At 39.9% G+C, this 19,322-nt stretch overlaps 1 long non-coding RNA gene across 1 annotated transcript in view; it reads left to right on the forward strand.

Moving 5' to 3' along the window:
- The window catches only part of LOC138854919 (uncharacterized), a 29,755-nt gene extending 10,707 nt beyond the window's left edge, over positions 1-19,048 (forward strand). Inside the window, exons 2-3 of the long non-coding RNA XR_011394092.1 lie at positions 17,279-17,431; positions 17,529-19,048. This is a non-coding gene — a long non-coding RNA (uncharacterized lncRNA). The remainder of the gene's footprint in view (positions 1-17,278; positions 17,432-17,528) is intronic.
- The last annotated feature ends 274 nt before the right edge of the window (positions 19,049-19,322 follow it).

Genomic DNA, 19,322 nt, shown 5'->3' on the forward strand with positions numbered 1-19,322 from the left:
CAATATTGTGACCGGAACTATTAACAACTAACTCACAGGTCGGAGAGGATACAGTTGGTGTTCCAGTACTGATAAAATGAATCCAGACGGACGGAGAGAGATAGTTTCATTTCCAGTTTTTCGGTTATGAACAAAATCTGAATATATGATAAAGTCAATGAAATTATTCGGTGGACGAAAGTTAAAAAACAAAAAAAATATTCAATGATATAATCAAAGTCTTCAGTAAAAATAATTTCTGGGACTCACTGTCTACTTCATTATCTTTAAATAATTTTTGTTGAATAATTTTTATAGCTAATATAATTCGTTATATAAATATCGTCTCCAATTTAAGTATACCATACATAGCAATAATGCCGCGAGTCTGTTTTTTGGTAATATATGAAAATAAATACTGAATTCTTAAGTTAATCTATGAAAGCAAAGAACACACGAAATAAAATTTCACAGACTTTAAAAAAAAAATAACACGTAGGTAAAAAAGAATTTAGGTAGGAAACAATGACTCTCAAGAGAGGAACTAAAGTCAGTGATTGTCAAGTTAGTTTAATCATACAGTGCGACAACAGTGGGTGGAAATATGATTAAAATAGCTGATTTTCTTTTGTTTAAAGTTACTTGGCTGTGCACTGAGTTTAATGGTGAGAAACTCCAAGAGTTTCAGCTGTGCCAATTTCTTTTTCATGATTTATCAAGATGGCCACCTTGCGGCCATTCTGTGGCCATAACTCCTTTATGATATAGAATACAAAAAAGTTCTTTGTGTCTATAGTCATGTATTTCACCATGAGAAAATCAATAAAACCTTCAGAAATAAAATAAGAGGTACCCTTATTAACATAAATCCAACACTGTCGCAATTTTATTTGCCAAAGAAGCTGACTCTGTCATATTTAGCTGTTATTGAGGTTCAGATGTCGAATTTACACGTCCTCAGAGCTTACGATCATGTTTTGAAATATCGTGAAGTCGACTGATCCACTAGTATGTGTCCTAATTAACATCAACCCAAAGTATTCCACAACTCTTCGGGTAACCATAAAACCTGCTCTGAGTCTTATAAAATAAACTAAGAGACAAGAAAATGTTTTTAGTAAGTCACATAATAGTGTGACTGATACTACACGAGGGATCCTATTACATTACAGATATTTAGTTTTTAATTCTATTTTACTCAACGTATTGCATGGTTGATATATTATTCATGACATCACACAAGGCACAATAAAATGCGTGGGGCATGCTACACGTTTTATAAATCATATGACGGTGCTATTTTACTAATGACTAGTCAAAACTGATTCTCTTAGAGGTGAAAATTATGAGGATGAGAAAATTTTCAGTTGTGTGTCTAGATGGAAGACTCGGATACCTGGCTTATTAAAAAACCATTGGAAAGAGAATGCCCACATAGATGTGCAAGAAAAAACCTTTGTGGTTCTACTATCTTTTAGAACAGCCAGTCTTAGACCCACAATTGGTCATACGTAAAAACTTTTCAGGTGCTGTTGGTCTAGACAGAGCTCACCCCTCAAGGGAGGTTCCTTAACGCTGGTGAGGGGCTTTTGATCTAGGGAATTAGATCTGTGCTCCAGTCTCTTGAATTGAGCCTGAATACCTTCCATAACCCCCCACCACATTCGCTGTATAATCCTACGGGTTTAGCGAGAATGGGTTTAGTGAGAATGGCTGGATTTGAGAGGGACCTGACCTTCCAACGACTACATTCTTACCTCTACTAGTGGCCTACATCTCACCTCCTGGCGTTATATAAGGCTTCATCCTGTCACTTCAACTCCATATTGTTTCAGACTATGAAACAATACTCTTCACCAGACTGAGGGACTGACCACCTCAAAACTTCAAGGGTGATGGACTGATTACATCGTCTTCAAGTATCTTCTGCTTCTGTCAACTTTTCTGTACTCGACTGAAGAAGCCTACTGTGTAGGCGAAACGTTTCGAAATAAAGATACCTAACTGTTGCATATGTGTCTTACCTAACAACCTGTCGGTATTTTATACCATTTTAATGTTCAATCGAAAGAACTCACATACCATCCCGAGGATACTAATCCCAGCCTGTTTCATTCGTTTCATTGCCTAATCACTGGTGAATTTAAAAATATGCCCAGTGGGAATATTTGGCCTCAGCAGAAGTGACAGGAAGACGCTCATGCTGAAATTTTAAACATAAAATGCCTTTCGGCTAACACGTCTGGAGTGCATAATGTGAAGACTTGTCTCATGAAGACGTTTTGGTTCCATCCTTCAACCAGCGTATATCTTTTCTGTATGCTTTATTTCATCGTGGGTCGCTTAGCTTCATCTAAACACATCAAGTATTTTCCAGTACTCTTATGTTACTGTCGGAGACGATGGGTGTAACACCCTTCGGTGTGGCCTCTCAGGAGGGTAAGGATGGGGGGTGATAAAGTTTATCACCTGGTATCATCAAGATTGGAGTAGGGTTAGTGAGTGAGAAGGGAAGGCATGAAGTGGAGGAGCTGGTGTTTCCATGAGGGAATGTAGCGAGTGAGAGAGAGAGAGAGAGGTAGATAGTATGGAACAGCTGGGACAGTTCCCGTACTGAGCTCATCTATAAGATAATAATAGCAAGCGTCAGCGAGCTTGGTTGTCACTCGCCCGTTACTCTCAGGTCAGTTGGTATTGTTCTCTTGTGCTTCGTCTGGTGTTAACAACATAGCCTAGACACTAAACTGGGAGTAGGGAACATTTGTTTACCAATTGTGCGGTTAAAAAAATTAATACCTTTTTATTGCATAGCTCAGTAGTCTAATTTTAGAAGCATCCCTCAACAACAGTCGTAGTGGTCCATAAAAAAGCTCAACACTTCTCTTATATGCGGACCTGATGATCAATATGTAAATCAAATTAATCACAACATAATTTGTTGTAAAGAAAATTTGTGTTACCAACTAGTGATGAAGTTTTCTTATTTACTTGTAAGTTTAGATTAGAAGTTGGGATTAAGAAGACAAAAAATGAGTATAAATTGATTTTTCAGAGTGTGAAAAACTGGAACGTTCATATTACACCCAATTACTTTTTATGAATTCTGTTCATAACCACTGTTCAGAAACTTAAAATTTATTTTCTCATCAAATATTTAAATATATTTCTCAGGACTATTTTAAGAGCAAATTGCAAATCTGTGCTTATTTTCCCCAGTACGTCTAGTTCTCGAAATATGACGGTGTAATATATATATATTTTAATTTTAATATGATTTAGGACATATAAATCGCATATTAGGATAATCACAAACATAATTTTATACTGCAATTCACATCACGCAGTTATTAAACACCTCTTGAATACACTTATAAAAAAGAATGCGGAAGAACTTACAAACATTGACATTACGATTTTATCTAGCAGGTAAAAGCATCGATTTTTGCGTGTACGATTTAGCGAGTCATTTTTGTGTGTTTATGAATTCATAAACGAGGAATACTGGGTTATAGGGTGATCTTGGTCACTTGATTAATTGCAATATAGAAGGATAATTTAGTAGTTGATTACCTGGAGTATACTTGGAGAGAGTTCCGGGGGTCAACGCCCCCGCTGCCCGGTCTGTGACCAGGCCTCATGGTGGATCAGGGCCTGATCAACCTGGCCCTGATCATTAGGAATAATTGGAAATAGGATAACTGAATTTGGCGTGAGTTAAAAGACTAGAAATGAGGAGCTGACTGGTGTATTCTTGCCAATAATATTTGGTATAGAAGATTTTCTCCAGATTTGATGGAGATTTGATTAATTTGGGCTTTAAAAATGCCCCTAAATTGGCGCCAAATTGACGTGTGTTAGTGGTTAGGTTAGGTAAGATTCATGAGGAAACAGGACAAGTGTTTCCTGGTGCGGATCTTAATGTTGAAATGCGCCGAAAGGCCAAATTTGTGAGGACTTGATTGATGGAAACGGTCTTTTCGTTCGTTTCTCGTCACTGATCATTAGTACAGACTACTTGCTTGGGAAATAACCTTAATGTGGCTTTGTCTGAGCACTGGACGTGCATCAAAATAAGCGTCAAGGTGGCGAGAATCTGCTCTTTTTGCCGCATTTCCTCGGCTGGTTGTCCAGAAAATTCTAGGCTTCTGGCGGGCTCTACCGACCCTCCAGCAACACCTATAACGTTAACAGACATAAAAGTGTTTTATCTTGATTACCTATCCAATATTTAAACCAAAAAACGTGTTTGTAATTAGAAGAATTAGATAAATAACCAAGCCTACTGCTTACTCCAGAAAACTGAAAGAAGAATTTAACTGTAAATTATTTAAATAACGCAGGTTTCGTAAATATCTAAAGCTTCGTATGTTAGTAACAAATAAAACAATAAAGTGAAATATCTCTTTATTGAAGGTTGTTGACTTTGGGTGTAAAATAACCGAACCCTTACCATCAGCCAGAGTCGTGCGTACAAGATAAAAACCCAAAAACACTGGGAATCAACGTTAAAAAAAAAAAAAAAAAAAAAATCGATACAGCACCAAAAGTGGTCTTCCATGATTTTTTTTATAGGCAAATTATTATTATATCTGAATATTTCAAAAGAGAGACTTACATAATCTGTCACATACGACACTCCCATCTGTTACTTATGATGTTCCCTCCCATCTGTTACTTATGATGTTCCCTCCCATCTGTTACTTATGATGATCCCTCCCATCTGTTACTTATGATGTTCCCTCCCATCTGTTACTTATGATGTTCCCTCCCATCTGTTACTTATGATGTTCCCTCCCATCTGTTACTTATGATGCTCCCTCCCATCTGTTACTTATGATGCTCCCTCCCATCTGTTACTTATGATGCTCCCTCCCATCTGTTACTTATGATGCTCCCTCCCATCTGTTACTTATGATGCTCCCTCCCATCTGTTACTTATGATGCTCCCTCCCATCTGTTACTTATGATGTTCCCTCCCATCTGTTACTTATGATGCTCCCTCCCATCTGTTACTTATGATGCTCCCTCCCATCTGTTACTTATGATGTTCCCTCCCATCTGTTACTTATGATGCTCCCTCCCATCTGTTACTTATGATGTTCCCTCCCATCTGTTACTTATGATGCTCCCTCCCATCTGTTACTTATGATGCTCCCTCCCATCTGTTACTTATGATGTTCCCTCCACTCTGTTACTTATGATGCTCCCTCCAATCTGTTACTTATGATGCTCCCTCCCATCTGTTACTTATGATGCTCCCTCCCATCTGTTACTTATGATGCTCCCTCCCATCTGTTACTTATGATGTTCCCTCCCATCTGTTACTTATGATGCTCCCTCCCATCTGTTACTTATGATGCTCCCTCCCATCTGTTACTTATGATGTTCCCTCCCATCTGTTACTTATGATGCTCCCTCCCATCTGTTACTTATGATGTTCCCTCCCATCTGTTACTTATGATGCTCCCTCCCATCTGTTACTTATGATGCTCCCTCCCATCTGTTACTTATGATGTTCCCTCCACTCTGTTACTTATGATGCTCCCTCCAATCTGTTACTTATGATGCTCCCTCCCATCTGTTACTTATGATGCTCCCTCCCATCTGTTACTTATGATGCTCCCTCCCATCTGTTACTTATGATGTTCCCTCCACTCTGTTACTTATGATGTTCCCTCCCATCTGTTACTTATGATGCTCCCTCCCATCTGTTACTTATGATGCTCCCTCCCATCTGTTACTTATGATGTTCCCTCCACTCTGTTACTTATGATGCTCCCTCCCATCTTTTACTTATGATGCTCCCTCCCATCTGCTACTTATGATGTTCCCTCCCATCTGTTACTTATGATGTTCCCTCCCATCTGTTACTTATGATGTTCCCTCCACTCTGTTACTTATGATGTTCCCTCCCATCTGTTACTTATGATGCTCCCTCCCATCTGTTACTTATGATGCTCCCTCCCATCTGTTACTTATGATGCTCCCTTCCGTCTGTTACTTATGATGCTCCCTTCCATCTGTTACTTATGATGTTCCCTCCACTCTGTTACTTATGATGTTCCCTCCCATCTGTTACTTATGATGCTCCCTCCCATCTGTTACTTATGATGCTCCCTCCCATCTGTTACTTATGATGTTCCCTCCACTCTGTTACTTATGATGTTCCCTCCCATCTGTTACTTATGATGCTCCCTCCCATCTGTTACTTATGATGCTCCATCCCATCTGTTACTTATGATGTTCCCTCCACTCTGTTACTTATGATGTTCCCTCCCATCTGTTACTTATGATGCTCCCTCCCATCTGTTACTTATGATGCTCCCTCCCATCTGTTACTTATGATGTTCCCTCCACTCTGTTACTTATGATGTTCCCTCCCATCTGTTACTTATGATGCTCCCTCCCATCTGTTACTTATGATGTTCCCTCCCATCTGTTACTTATGATGCTCCCTCCCATCTGTTACTTATGATGCTCCCTCCCATCTGTTACTTATGATGCTCCCTCCCATCTGTTACTTATGATGTTCCCTCCCATCTGTTACTTATGATGTTCCCTCCCATCTGTTACTTATGATGTTCCCTCCCATCTGTTACTTATGATGCTCCCTCCTATCTGCTACTTATGATGATCCCTCCCATCTGGTGCTTATGATGTTCCCTCCCATCTGTTAGTTATGATGTTCCCTCCCATCTGTTACTTATGATGTTCCCTCCCATCTGTTACTTATGATGCTCCCTCCCATCTGTTACTTATGATGCTCCCTCCCATCTGTTACTTATGATGTTCCCTCCCATCTGTTACTTATGATGTTCCCTCCCATCTGTTACTTATGATGTTCCCTCCCATCTGTTACTTATGATGCTCCCTCCTATCTGTTACTTATGATGTTCCCTCCCATCTGGTGCTTATGATGTTCCCTCCCATCTGTTACTTATGATGTTCCCTCCCATCTGGTGCTTATGATGTTCCCTCCCATCTGTTAGTTATGATGTTCCCTCCCATCTGTTACTTATGATGTTCCCTCCCATCTGTTACTTATGATGTTCCCTCCCATCTGTTACTTATGATGTTCCCTCCCATCTGTTACTTATGATGCTCCCTCCCATCTGTTACTTATGATGCTCCCTCCCATCTGTTACTTATGATGTTCCCTCCCATCTGTTACTTATGATGTTCCCTCCCATCTGTTACTTATGATGTTCCCTCCCATCTGTTACTTATGATGCTCCCTCCCATCTGTTACTTATGATGTTCCCTCCCATCTGTTACTTATGATGTTCCCTCCCATCTGTTACTTATGATGCTCCCTCCCATCTGTTACTGATGATGCTCCCTCCCATCTGTTACTTATGATGCTCCCTCCACTCGGTTACTTATGATGTTCCCTCCCATCTGTTACTTATGATGCTCTCCCCCATCTGTTACTTATGATGTTCCCTCCCATCTGTTACTTATGATGTTCCCTCCCATCTGTTACTTATGATGTTCCCTCCACTCTGTTACTTATGATGTTCCCTCCACTCTGTTACTTATGATGTTCCCTCCCATCTGTTACTTATGATGCTCTCTCCCATCTGTTACTTATGATGTTCCCTCCCATCTGTTACTTATGATGTTCCCTCCCATCTGTTACTTATGATGTTCCCTCCCATCTGTTACTTATGATGTTCCCTCCCATCTGTTACTTATGATGTTCCCTCCCATCTGTTAATTATGATGTTCCCTCCCATCTGTTACTTATGATGTTCCCTCCCATCTGTTACTTATGATGTTCCCTCCCATCTGTTACTTATGATGTTCCCTCCCATCTGTTACCTCCCATCTGTTACTCCCATCTGTTACTTATACTTCCTCTCATCTGATGCTCCCTCCCATCTGTTACTTATGTTCCCTCCCATCTGTTACTTATGATGCTCCCTCCCATCTGTTACTTATGATGTTCCCTCCCATCTGTTACTTATGATGCTCCCTCCCATCTGTTACTTATGATGCTCCCTCCCATCTGTTACTTATGATGTTCCCTCCCATCTGTTACTTATGATGCTCCCTCCCATCTGTTACTTATGATGTTCCCTCCCATCTGTTACTTATGATGCTCCCTCCCATCTGTTACTTATGATGTTCCCTCCCATCTGTTACTTATGATGCTCCCTCCCATCTGTTACTTATGATGTTCCCTCCCATCTGTTACTTATGATGCTCCCTCCCATCTGTTACTTATGATGCTCCCTCCCATCTGTTACTTATGATGCTCCCTCCCATCTGTTACTTATGATGCTCCCTCCCATCTGTTACTTATGATGTTCCCTCCCATCTGTTACTTATGATGTTCCCTCCCATCTGTTACTTATGATGTTCCCTCCCATCTGTTACTTATGATGCTCCCTCCCATCTGTTACTTATGATGTTCCCTCCCATCTGTTACTTATGATGCTCCCTCCCATCTGTTACTTATGATGCTCCCTCCCATCTGTTACTTATGATGCTCCCTCCCATCTGTTACTTATGATGCTCCCTCCCATCTGTTACTTATGATGCTCCCTCCCATCTGTTACTTATGATGCTCCCTCCCATCTGTTACTTATGATGTTCCCTCCCATCTGTTACTTATGATGCTCCCTCCCATCTGTTACTTATGATGTTCCCTCCCATCTGTTACTTATGATGCTCCCTCCCATCTGTTACTTATGATGTTCCCTCCCATCTGGTACTTATGATGCTCCCTCCCTCCCATCTGTTACTTATGATGCTCCCTCCCATCTGTTACTGATGATGCTCCCTCCCATCTGTTACTTATGATGCTCCCTCCCATCTGTTACTTATGATGTTCCCTCCCATCTGTTACTTATGATGCTCCCTCCCATCTGTTACTTATGATGCTCCCTCCCATCTGTTACTTATGATGCTCCCTCCCATCTGTTACTTATGATGTTCCCTCCCATCTGTTACTTATGATGCTCCCTCCCATCTGTTACTTATGATGCTCCCTCCCATCTGTTACTTATGATGCTCCCTCCCATCTGTTACTTATGATGTTCCCTCCCATCTGTTACTTATGATGCTCCCTCCCATCTGTTACTTATGATGCTCCCTCCCATCTGTTACTTATGATGCTCCCTCCCATCTGTTACTTATGATGCTCCCTCCCATCTGTTACTTATGATGTTTCCTCTCATCTGTTTCTTATGATGCTCCCTCCCATCTGTTACTTATGTTCCCTCCCATTTGTTACTTATGATGCTCCCTCCCATCTGTTACTTACGATGTTCCCTCCCATCTGTTACTTATGATGCTCCCTCCCATCTGTTACTTATGTTCCCTCCCATCTGTTACTTATGATGCTCCCTCCCATCTGTTACTTATGATGCTCCCTCCCATCTGTTACTTATGATGCTCCCTCCCATCTGTTACTTATGATGCTCCCTCCCATCTGTTACTTATGATGCTCTCTCTCATCTGTTACTTATGATGCTCCCTCCCATCTGTTACTTATGATGCTCCCTCCCATCTGTTACTTATGATGCTCCCTCCCATCTGTTACTTATGATGCTCCCTCCTATCTGTTACTTATGATGCTCCCTCCCATCTGTTACTTATGATGCTCCCTCCCATCTGTTACTTATGTTCCCTCCCATCTGTTACTTATGATGTTCCCTCCCATCTGTTACTTATGATGTTCCCTCCCATCTGTTACTTATGATGTTCCCTCCCATCTGTTACTTATGATGTTCCCTCCCATCTGTTACTTATGATGTTCCCTCCCATCTGTTACTTATATGTTCCCTCCCATCTGTTACTTATGATGTTCCCTCCCATCTGTTACTTATGATGCTCCCTCCCATCTGTTACTTATGATGCTCCCTCCCATCTGTTACTTATGATGCTCCCTCCCATCTGTTACTTATGATGCTCCCTCCCATCTGTTACTTATGATGATCCCTCCCATCTGTTACCCTCCCATCTGTTACTTATGATGCTCCCTCCCATCTGTTACTTATGATCTGTTACTTATGATGTTCCCTCCCATCTGTTACTTATGATGCTCCCTCCCATCTGTTACTTATGATGCTCCCTCCCATCTGTTACTTATGATGCTCCCTCCCATCTGTTACTTATGATGCTCCCTCCCATCTGTTACTTATGATGTTCCCTCCCATCTGTTACTTATGATGCTCCCTCCCATCTGTTACTTATGATGCTCCCTCCCATCTGTTACTTATGATGCTCCCTCCCATCTGTTACTTATGATGTTCCCTCCCATCTGTTACTTATGATGCTCCCTCCCATCTGTTACTTATGATGTTCCCTCCCATCTGTTACTTATGATGCTCCCTCCCATCTGTTACTTATGATGTTCCCTCCCATCTGTTACTTATGATGCTCCCTCCCATCTGTTACTTATGATGCTCCCTCCCATCTGTTACTTATGATGCTCCCTCCCATCTGTTACTTATGATGCTCCCTCCCATCTGTTACTTATGATGCTCCCTCCCATCTGTTACTTATGTTCCCTCCCATCTGTTACTTATGATGCTCCCTCCCATCTGTTACTTATGATGTTCCCTCCCATCTGTTACTTATGATGCTCCCTCCCATCTGTTACTTATGATGCTCCCTCCCATCTGTTACTTATGATGCTCCCTCCCATCTGTTACTTATGATGCTCCCTCCCATCTGTTACTTATGATGCTCCCTCCCATCTGTTACTTATGATGCTCCCTCCCATCTGTTACTTATGATGCTCCCTCCCATCTGTTACTTATGATGCTCCCTCCCATCTGTTACTTATGATGCTCCCTCCCATCTGTTACTTATGATGCTCCCTCCCATCTGTTACTTATGATGCTCCCTCCCATCTGTTACTTATGATGCTCCCTCCCATCTGTTACTTATGATGCTCCCTCCCATCTGTTACTTATGATGCTCCCTCCCATCTGTTACTTATGATACTCCCTCCCATCTGTTACTTATGATGCTCCCTCCCATCTGTTACTTATGATGCTCCCTCCCATCTGTTACTTATGATGCTCCCTCCCATCTGTTACTTATGATGCTCCCTCCCATCTGTTACTTATGATACTCCCTCCCATCTGTTACTTATCTGATGTTCCCTCCCATCTGTTACTTATGATGCTCCCTCCCATCTGTTACCTCCCTCCCATCTGTTACTTATGATGTTCCCTCCCATCTGTTACTTATGATGCTCCCTCCAATCTGTTACTTATGATGCTCCCTCCCATCTGTTACTTATGATGCTCCCTCCCATCTGTTACTTATGATGCTCCCTCCCATCTGTTACTTATGATGTTCCCTCCCATCTGTTACTCCCTCCCATCTGTTACTTATGATGTTCCCTCCCATCTGTTACTTATGATGCTCCCTCCCATCTGTTATGCTCCCTCCCATCTGTTACTTATGATGTTCCCTCCCATCTGTTACTTATGATGCTCCCTCCCATCTGTTACTTATGATGCTCCCTCCCATCTGTTACTTATGATGCTCCCTCCCATCTGTTACTTATGATGCTCCCACCCATCTGTTACTTATGATGTTCCCTCCCATCTGTTACTTATGATGCTCCCTCCCATCTGTTACTTATGATGCTCCCTCCCATCTGTTACTTATGATGCTCCCTCCCATCTGTTACTTACGATGTTCCCTCCCATCTGTTACTTATGATGCTCCCTCCCATCTGTTACTTATGATGTTCCCTCCCATCTGTTACTTATGATGCTCCCTCCCATCTGTTACTTATGATGTTCCCTCCCATCTGTTACTTATGATGCTCCCTCCCATCTGTTACTTATGATGCTCCCTCCCATCTGTTACTTATGATGCTCCCTCCCATCTGTTACTTATGATGCTCCCTCCCATCTGTTACTTATGATGTTTCCTCTCATCTGTTTCTTATGATGCTCCCTCCCATCTGTTACTTATGTTCCCTCCCATCTGTTACTTATGATGCTCCCTCCCATCTGTTACTTATGATGCTCCCTCCCATCTGTTACTTATGATGCTCCCTCCCATCTGTTACTTATGATGCTCCCTCCCATCTGTTACTTATGATGCTCCCTCCCATCTGTTACTTATGATGCTCCCTCCCATCTGTTACTTATGATGCTCCCTCCCATCTGTTACTTATGATGCTCCCTCCCATCTGTTACTTATGATGCTCCCTCCCATCTGTTACTTATGATGCTCCCTCCCATCTGTTACTTATGATGCTCCCTCCCATCTGTTACTTATGATGTTCCCTCCCATCTGTTAATTATGATCCTTCCTCCCATCTGTTACTTATGTTCCCTCCCATCTTATGATGTTACTTATGATGCTCCCTCCCATCTGTTACTTATGTTGCTCCCTCCCTTCTGTTACTTATGATGCTCCCTCCCATCTGTTACTTATGATGCTCCCTCCCATCTGTTACTTATGATGCTCCCTCCCATCTGTTACTCCCTCCCATCTGTTACTTATGATGCTCCCTCCCATCTGTTACTTATGATGCTCCCTCCCATCTGTTACTTATGATGCTCCCTCCCATCTGTTACTTATGATGCTCCCTCCCATCTGTTACTTATGATGCTCCCTCCCATCTGTTACTTATGATGCTCCCTCCCATCTGTTACTTATGATGTTCCCTCCCATCTGTTACTTATGATGTTCCCTCCCATCTGTTACTTATGATGTTCCCTCCCATCTGTTAATTATGATGTTTCCTCCCATCTGTTACTTATGATGCTCCCTCCCATCTGTTACTTATGATGTTTCCTCCCATCTGTTTCTTATGATGCTCCCATCTGTTACTTATGATGCTCCCTCCCATCTGTTACTTATGATGCTCCCTCCCATCTGTTACTTATGATGTTCCCTCCCATCTGTTACTTATGATGTTACTCCCTCCCATCTGTTACTTATGATGTTCCCTCCCATCTTCCCTCCCATCTGTTACTTATGATGTTCCCTCCCATCTGTTACTTATGATGCTCCCTCCCATCTGTTACTTATGATGCTCCCTCCCATCTGTTACTTATGATGTTCCCTCCCATCTGTTACTTATGATGCTCCCTCCCATCTGTTACTTATGATGCTCCCTCCCATCTGTTACTTATGATGTTCCCTCCCATCTGTTACTTATGATGTTCCCTCCCATCTGTTACTTATGATGCTCCCTCCCATCTGTTACTTATGATGTTCCCTCCCATCTGTTACTTATGATGCTCCCTCCCATCTGTTACTTATGATGCTCCCTCCCATCTGTTACTTATGATGTTCCCTCCCATCTGTTACTTATGATGCTCCCTCCCATCTGTTACTTATGATGTTCCCTCCCATCTGTTACTTATGATGCTCCCTCCCATCTGTTACTTATGATGCTCCCTCCCATCTGTTACTTATGATGTTCCCTCCCATCTGTTACTTATGATGCTCCCTCCCATCTGTTACTTATGATGCTCCCTCCCATCTGTTACTTATGATGTTCCCTCCCATCTGTTACTTATGATGTTCCCTCCCATCTGTTACTTATGATGGTCCCACCCATCTGTTACTTATGATGATCCCTCCCATCTGTTGATGCTCCCTCCCATCTGTTAGTTATGATGTTCCCTCCCATCTGTTACTTATGATGTTCCCTCCCATCTGTTACTTATGATGTTCCCTCCCATCTGTTACTTATGATGTTCCCTCCCATCTGTTACTTATGATGCTCCCTCCCATCTGTTACTTATGATGCTCCCTCCCATCTGTTACTTATGATGGTCCCTCCCATCTGTTACTTATGATGTTCCCTCCCATCTGTTACTTATGATGCTCCCTCCCATCTGTTACTTATGATGTTCCCTCCCATCTGTTACTTATGATGCTCCCTCCCATCTGTTACTTATGATGTTCCCTCCCATCTGTTACTTATGATGTTCCCTCCCATCTGTTACTTATGATGTTCCCTCCCATCTGTTACTTATGATGCTCCCTCCCATCTGTTACTTATGATGTTCCCTCCCATCTGTTACTTATGATGCTCCCTCCCATCTGTTACTTATGATGTTCCCTCCCATCTGTTACTTATGATGTTCCCTCCCATCTGTTACTTATGATGTTCCCTCCCATCTGTTACTTATGATGCTCCCTCCGATCTGTTACTTATGATGTTCCCTCCCATCTGTTACTTATGATGTTCCCTCCCATCTGTTACTTATGATGCTCCCTCCCATCTGTTACTTATGATGCTCCCTCCCATATGTTACTTATGATGTTCCCTACCATCTGTTACTTATGATGTTCCCTCCCATCTGTTACTTATGATGCTCCCTCCCATCTGTTACTTATGATGCTCCCTCCCATATGTTACTTATGATGCTCCCTCCCATCTGTTACTTATGATGCTCCCTCCCATATGTTACTTATGATGTTCCCTACCATCTGTTACTTATGATGTTCCCTCCCATCTGTTACTTATGATGCTCCCTCCCATCTGTTACTTATGATGCTCCCTCCCATATGTTACTTATGATGTTCCCTACCATCTGTTACTTATGATGCTCCCTCCCATCTGTTACTTATGATGCTCCCTCCCATCTGTTACTTATGATGTTCCCTCCCATCTGTTACTTATGATGTTCCCTTAAAGAATCTTTGAGGACAATTGGGAATGTTTTGTTTTAACAGAGTTATATACCATTCCTTTACTAATATTAATTTTAATTGAAAATAGTGACTGGACAAAGCACTCTAATAACAATTTTGTAATTAACTTATCAGATGAAATTTTAGACAAAAATACAACTGCTACTCTAGGTTTTGGCCTAAGTTTTGCAACTTCAAAAAAACTTAATAATGTTAAAATTGCAAAAGCCTTTTGTAATTTTGAAAATTTTTCTGATTTATCCTCTGATGAAATTAATATTAGTAAAGGAATGGTATACAGCTCTATGTTAAAACCAAACATTCCCAAGTGCCCTCAAAGATTCTTTAAGTCTTATGATACACTTAATAACAATAAAAATTTGCGCCTTACTAAAGCAGACAAAATAAATGCAATAGTAATTATGAAAGAAAAAGATTACCAAGAAAAAATGAATAATCTCTTAGATGATACTGAAACCTATTCTAAACTTAGAAAAAATCCCCTAGAAACCGTTAACAACAATTTCAATAAAACAATAAAACTTCTACTGAAAGGCAAAGATGAATTAGTCAAACAATTTACTTCAACTAATCCATCTTTACCTTACATGTATGGACTAATAAAAACACACAAACCAGGGAATCCAGTCAGACCAATTATTAGCTCCATAGGGTCAGTTTCATATAAATTATCCAAATGGCTTGTTGACATTTTAAGCCCTATTGTTGGCAAAATTTCTAACTTTAATGTTAAAAACAACATAGATTTAGTTGATAAATTTAGCTCCTTGACTGAGTTAAATGATTTTAACATGGTTAGTTTTGATGTTACTTCCTTGTTTACGAAAGTTCCTGTTGATGATTTATTAAGTTTCTTATCTGAAGAACTCGTTAACTATGATTTACCATTGCCAGTTCCTACTATCATTAAACTTATTAAACTTTTCATTGTTGATGCAAAATTTGTATTTAATGATAAGTTTTACACTCAGAAGTTTGGTATGGCAATGGGAAATCCTCTTTCACCTGTTCTTAGTAACCTATATATGGAATTTTTTGAAACAAGGTTACTTAACACAATCCTCCCTAATAGAGCTTGCCTTTTCTAGATGTTTTAATTATTAAGAGTAATAATGAATTCAAATTTAAAATTTACAGAAAAACCTACAAATAACTGTTCCTATGTCCACTATTATTCTCCACTGTCTGTTTTCTCATCAATGTTTTTGAGAGCTTTACGTGTTTGTAGTCCAGAGTTCATAGATGAGGAAATATCCAAAATTTATGAAATAGGTAATGATTTGAAATACCCAAGAAACGTAATTGATAAATCTTTTAAAGTTGCTAGAAATACTTTTTACAATCAAAAAAGGGACAACCAACCTTATTCAACTAAAAATATGTTGGTTCTTCCTTACCATGAAAACTTGGTTGATATGCCTTCTCTTCTTAAGACTTTTAATATCAAAGTTGTATTTAAAAATCTTGATACAGTAAAAAAAACTTTTGATAAAGAATTCCCCCCAAAATGCTGACGGATGTGTCTATAAGATCCCTTGTAAAATTTGCGACAAAGTTTATTACGGTCAAACTGGTAAAAGTCTCGAACTAAGATTAAAACAACATAAATATAGCATTAGAACTGGACAAGATTCCAATGCTCTATTTATGTGTGCGAGAGATTTTAACCATCCAATTGATTTTCAAAAAGTTGAGAAAGTAGTATCTAGCAAGTCCATGGTCGACAGGAATATAATTGAATCTTGTTTCATAAAAAGCAGTTTTGACAATAATATGAACATTTCCTTTGGTCTATATAAATTAGATCCATTTACAATTAATAGAATTTGGGAAGAATTTAATAATACATTGGACAAATAATAGATTTTAAAATTCTTAATTCTTGGGTAGAATAGTTTGTTGATGGGTTGTGTGAAGGACCTGTCTAATTGGGCCAGCGAGCCTGCTGCATTGTTCCCTTTCTTACGAACCGCGCGTCAGGTGTTGCTTTGTTGTGGGATGTGATAACGAGGTGTGGGCTAGACCCTTTATATGCCTTCCTTTGATGCATAACTTTCAGTGTTCCTTGATAATGTGAATAGTCACGAAAGCGCTTGGAATTTCTATATTCTTTCACAATGGTTGTTTTGCATATATATATATATATATATATATATATATATATATATATATATATATATATATATATATATATATATATATATATTATATATAAGGAAAACTAATAACGTATAATCTAGTTCCCCAGTATAGAATTACTTACATTTGGCAAGTTCACGTAAACACAAATACAGTTTACTTTATGACCATTGTACTGAAAACTACGTGCTTAACTCTACACTGAGAAATATTGAGATACATTCTATACCTTCTTAGCATATTTTCTAAAACATTTTTGTACATATGACTCTACATGTACAAATTGCAGTTTTGTAAATACAGCCTATGTTTTTTTAAACTTATCAAAGCCTACTTCGAAGTTATCTGTTATCCGGAAGCATTCCAATTATTGACCAAGGGATGTACGGTATACAGGGTACACAATAAACTATCATTTTTGTTGGCAAAATTCATATTCAATTTTTTACTCTAGTTAATTTATCTTCTTCAACACATTTATTTTGGCTAATGTGTCATTATTCTTCCTCAGAAGTCAGTGGTGAGATATCTTAAGACGACAGAGTAAGGCAGAGGATGCTACAGGGAGGCTGGGTGTACACAGTGGTGGTGTGGGTGAGCTTGTGGTGTGTCCTGGCCACTCAGGTCACCTCACAGTCATGGACGCTCACCAACGACAACGCTTGTGAGTGTTGTTTTACTGAGTTCACTTGACAGACAGAGACTATATTTGAGCTCAATTCAAAGTCCTTCCTTATTTATTATTTACTACCATCATCCAGGCTGCGACCCACACCAGTGGACCAACACTAGGGTACGACCCACACCAGTGGACCAACACTAGGGTGCGACCCACACCAGTGGACCAACACTAGGGTGCGACCCACACCAGTGGACCAACACTAATGTGCGACCCACACCAGTGGACCAACACTAGGGTGCGACCCACACCAGTGGACCAACACTAGGGTGCGACCCACACCAGTGGACCAACACTAGGGTGCGACCCACACCAGTGGACCAACACTAGGGTGCGACCCACACCAGTGGACCAACACTAGGGTGCGACCCACACCAGTGGACCAACACCAGGCTAGTTGCCTCAAATGATGGCAAATATGAATATCTGATTAGTATTGTGTCTCTCTGAGACGCTCAAAATTAAATGTATTAAAACAAAAATCTTGTCGACATCAAAAAAGCATTTATTTCCAAGAAATACAGATGTTTAAGCGTAACCCTCCCCATCCGAAGATTCATTCATGTCATATACATAGTAATACATGTTTATATTTCTGTCCATATACGAGCAATTATGCATCAGAAGAGCTGATAAAAAAATGTCAACACAAGAGAAGCATTTGAAGTATTGTTTTATACTATCCTGGCACATTTGAAATATTATTTTATACTATCCTGGCACATTTGAAGTATTGATTTATACTATCCTGGCACATTTGAAGTATTGTTTTATACTATCCTGGCACATTTGAAGTATTGTTTTATACTATCCTGGCACATTTGAAGTATTGTTTTATACTATCCTGGCACATTTGAAATATTGTTTTATACTATCCTGGCACATTTGAAGTATTGTTATACTATCCTGGCACATTTGAAGTATTGTTTTATACTATCCTGGCACATTTGAAGTATTGTTTTATACTATCCTGGCACATTTGAAAGCAAAATACAGTAGTCATGTAAATTCAAAACTGGAATATTTTAAATAAAAAAAAGTGAAGTTTGAAAATAGAACAAGAATCATTTCCTGGTTTTTGTGCACAAACTGCAGTCGTTATTCGTACTCTCCAAGCTAGTTGTGAAATTTTTTACTTACAGCAAAAACAGCAAAGAATCATATTGTTGATGAGGATTTAATTAAGCCAGTAATATCATTTTTTCTCGAAACAATTCTGCAAGAGGACGACAAAGATGTCAAAAGCTTGATGACATTAACTAACAATACTGTTTACAGCAGAAAAGATGTGAAGACAGATATTGAAGCACAGCTTTTTCAAACGTTAAAATCAAGAAAATACACGATAACAATTTACTGAAAGAGACAATGAGGACATAATGTTGGCATATATAAGGTATATTGATCATGAAAAATTTTCTGTGTTGTTGTTTTGTGAATCAAAAAGCACCACTACTGCCTTTGACATCTACAGTAAACAAAAACCATTTTTTTTATGAAATACTCGTGGAAAACATTGTAACTTGTGGTACAGGTGATGTTCCTGTTACGATGGTCAAGAAAAATGCCTGTTTAAAATAAATGAAGATTATAATCGAGAAATATTGTTTGTTTACTGTTTAATTTATAGAGAGAAAATTTAGTTGCCAAAAATAATTCACCTCTTCTAAATGATGATGAATCCATTAATAAATGTATCAACATTATCAAAGCTAATACTAAATAGTTTTGTGAAGTTAAAATGTAGACCATGTAAGGTTATTGTTTCACGCTAATGTAAGGCGGTTGTCTAAGGTCAACTGCCCCTCAAGGGAGGTTCCTGAAGGGAGGTTCCTTAACGCTGGTGAGGGGCTCTTGATCTATGGAATTGGATCTG

The sequence above is a fragment of the Cherax quadricarinatus genome, chromosome 74, assembly GCF_038502225.1.
Source record: "Cherax quadricarinatus isolate ZL_2023a chromosome 74, ASM3850222v1, whole genome shotgun sequence".
Classification (NCBI taxonomy): domain Eukaryota; kingdom Metazoa; phylum Arthropoda; class Malacostraca; order Decapoda; family Parastacidae; genus Cherax; species Cherax quadricarinatus.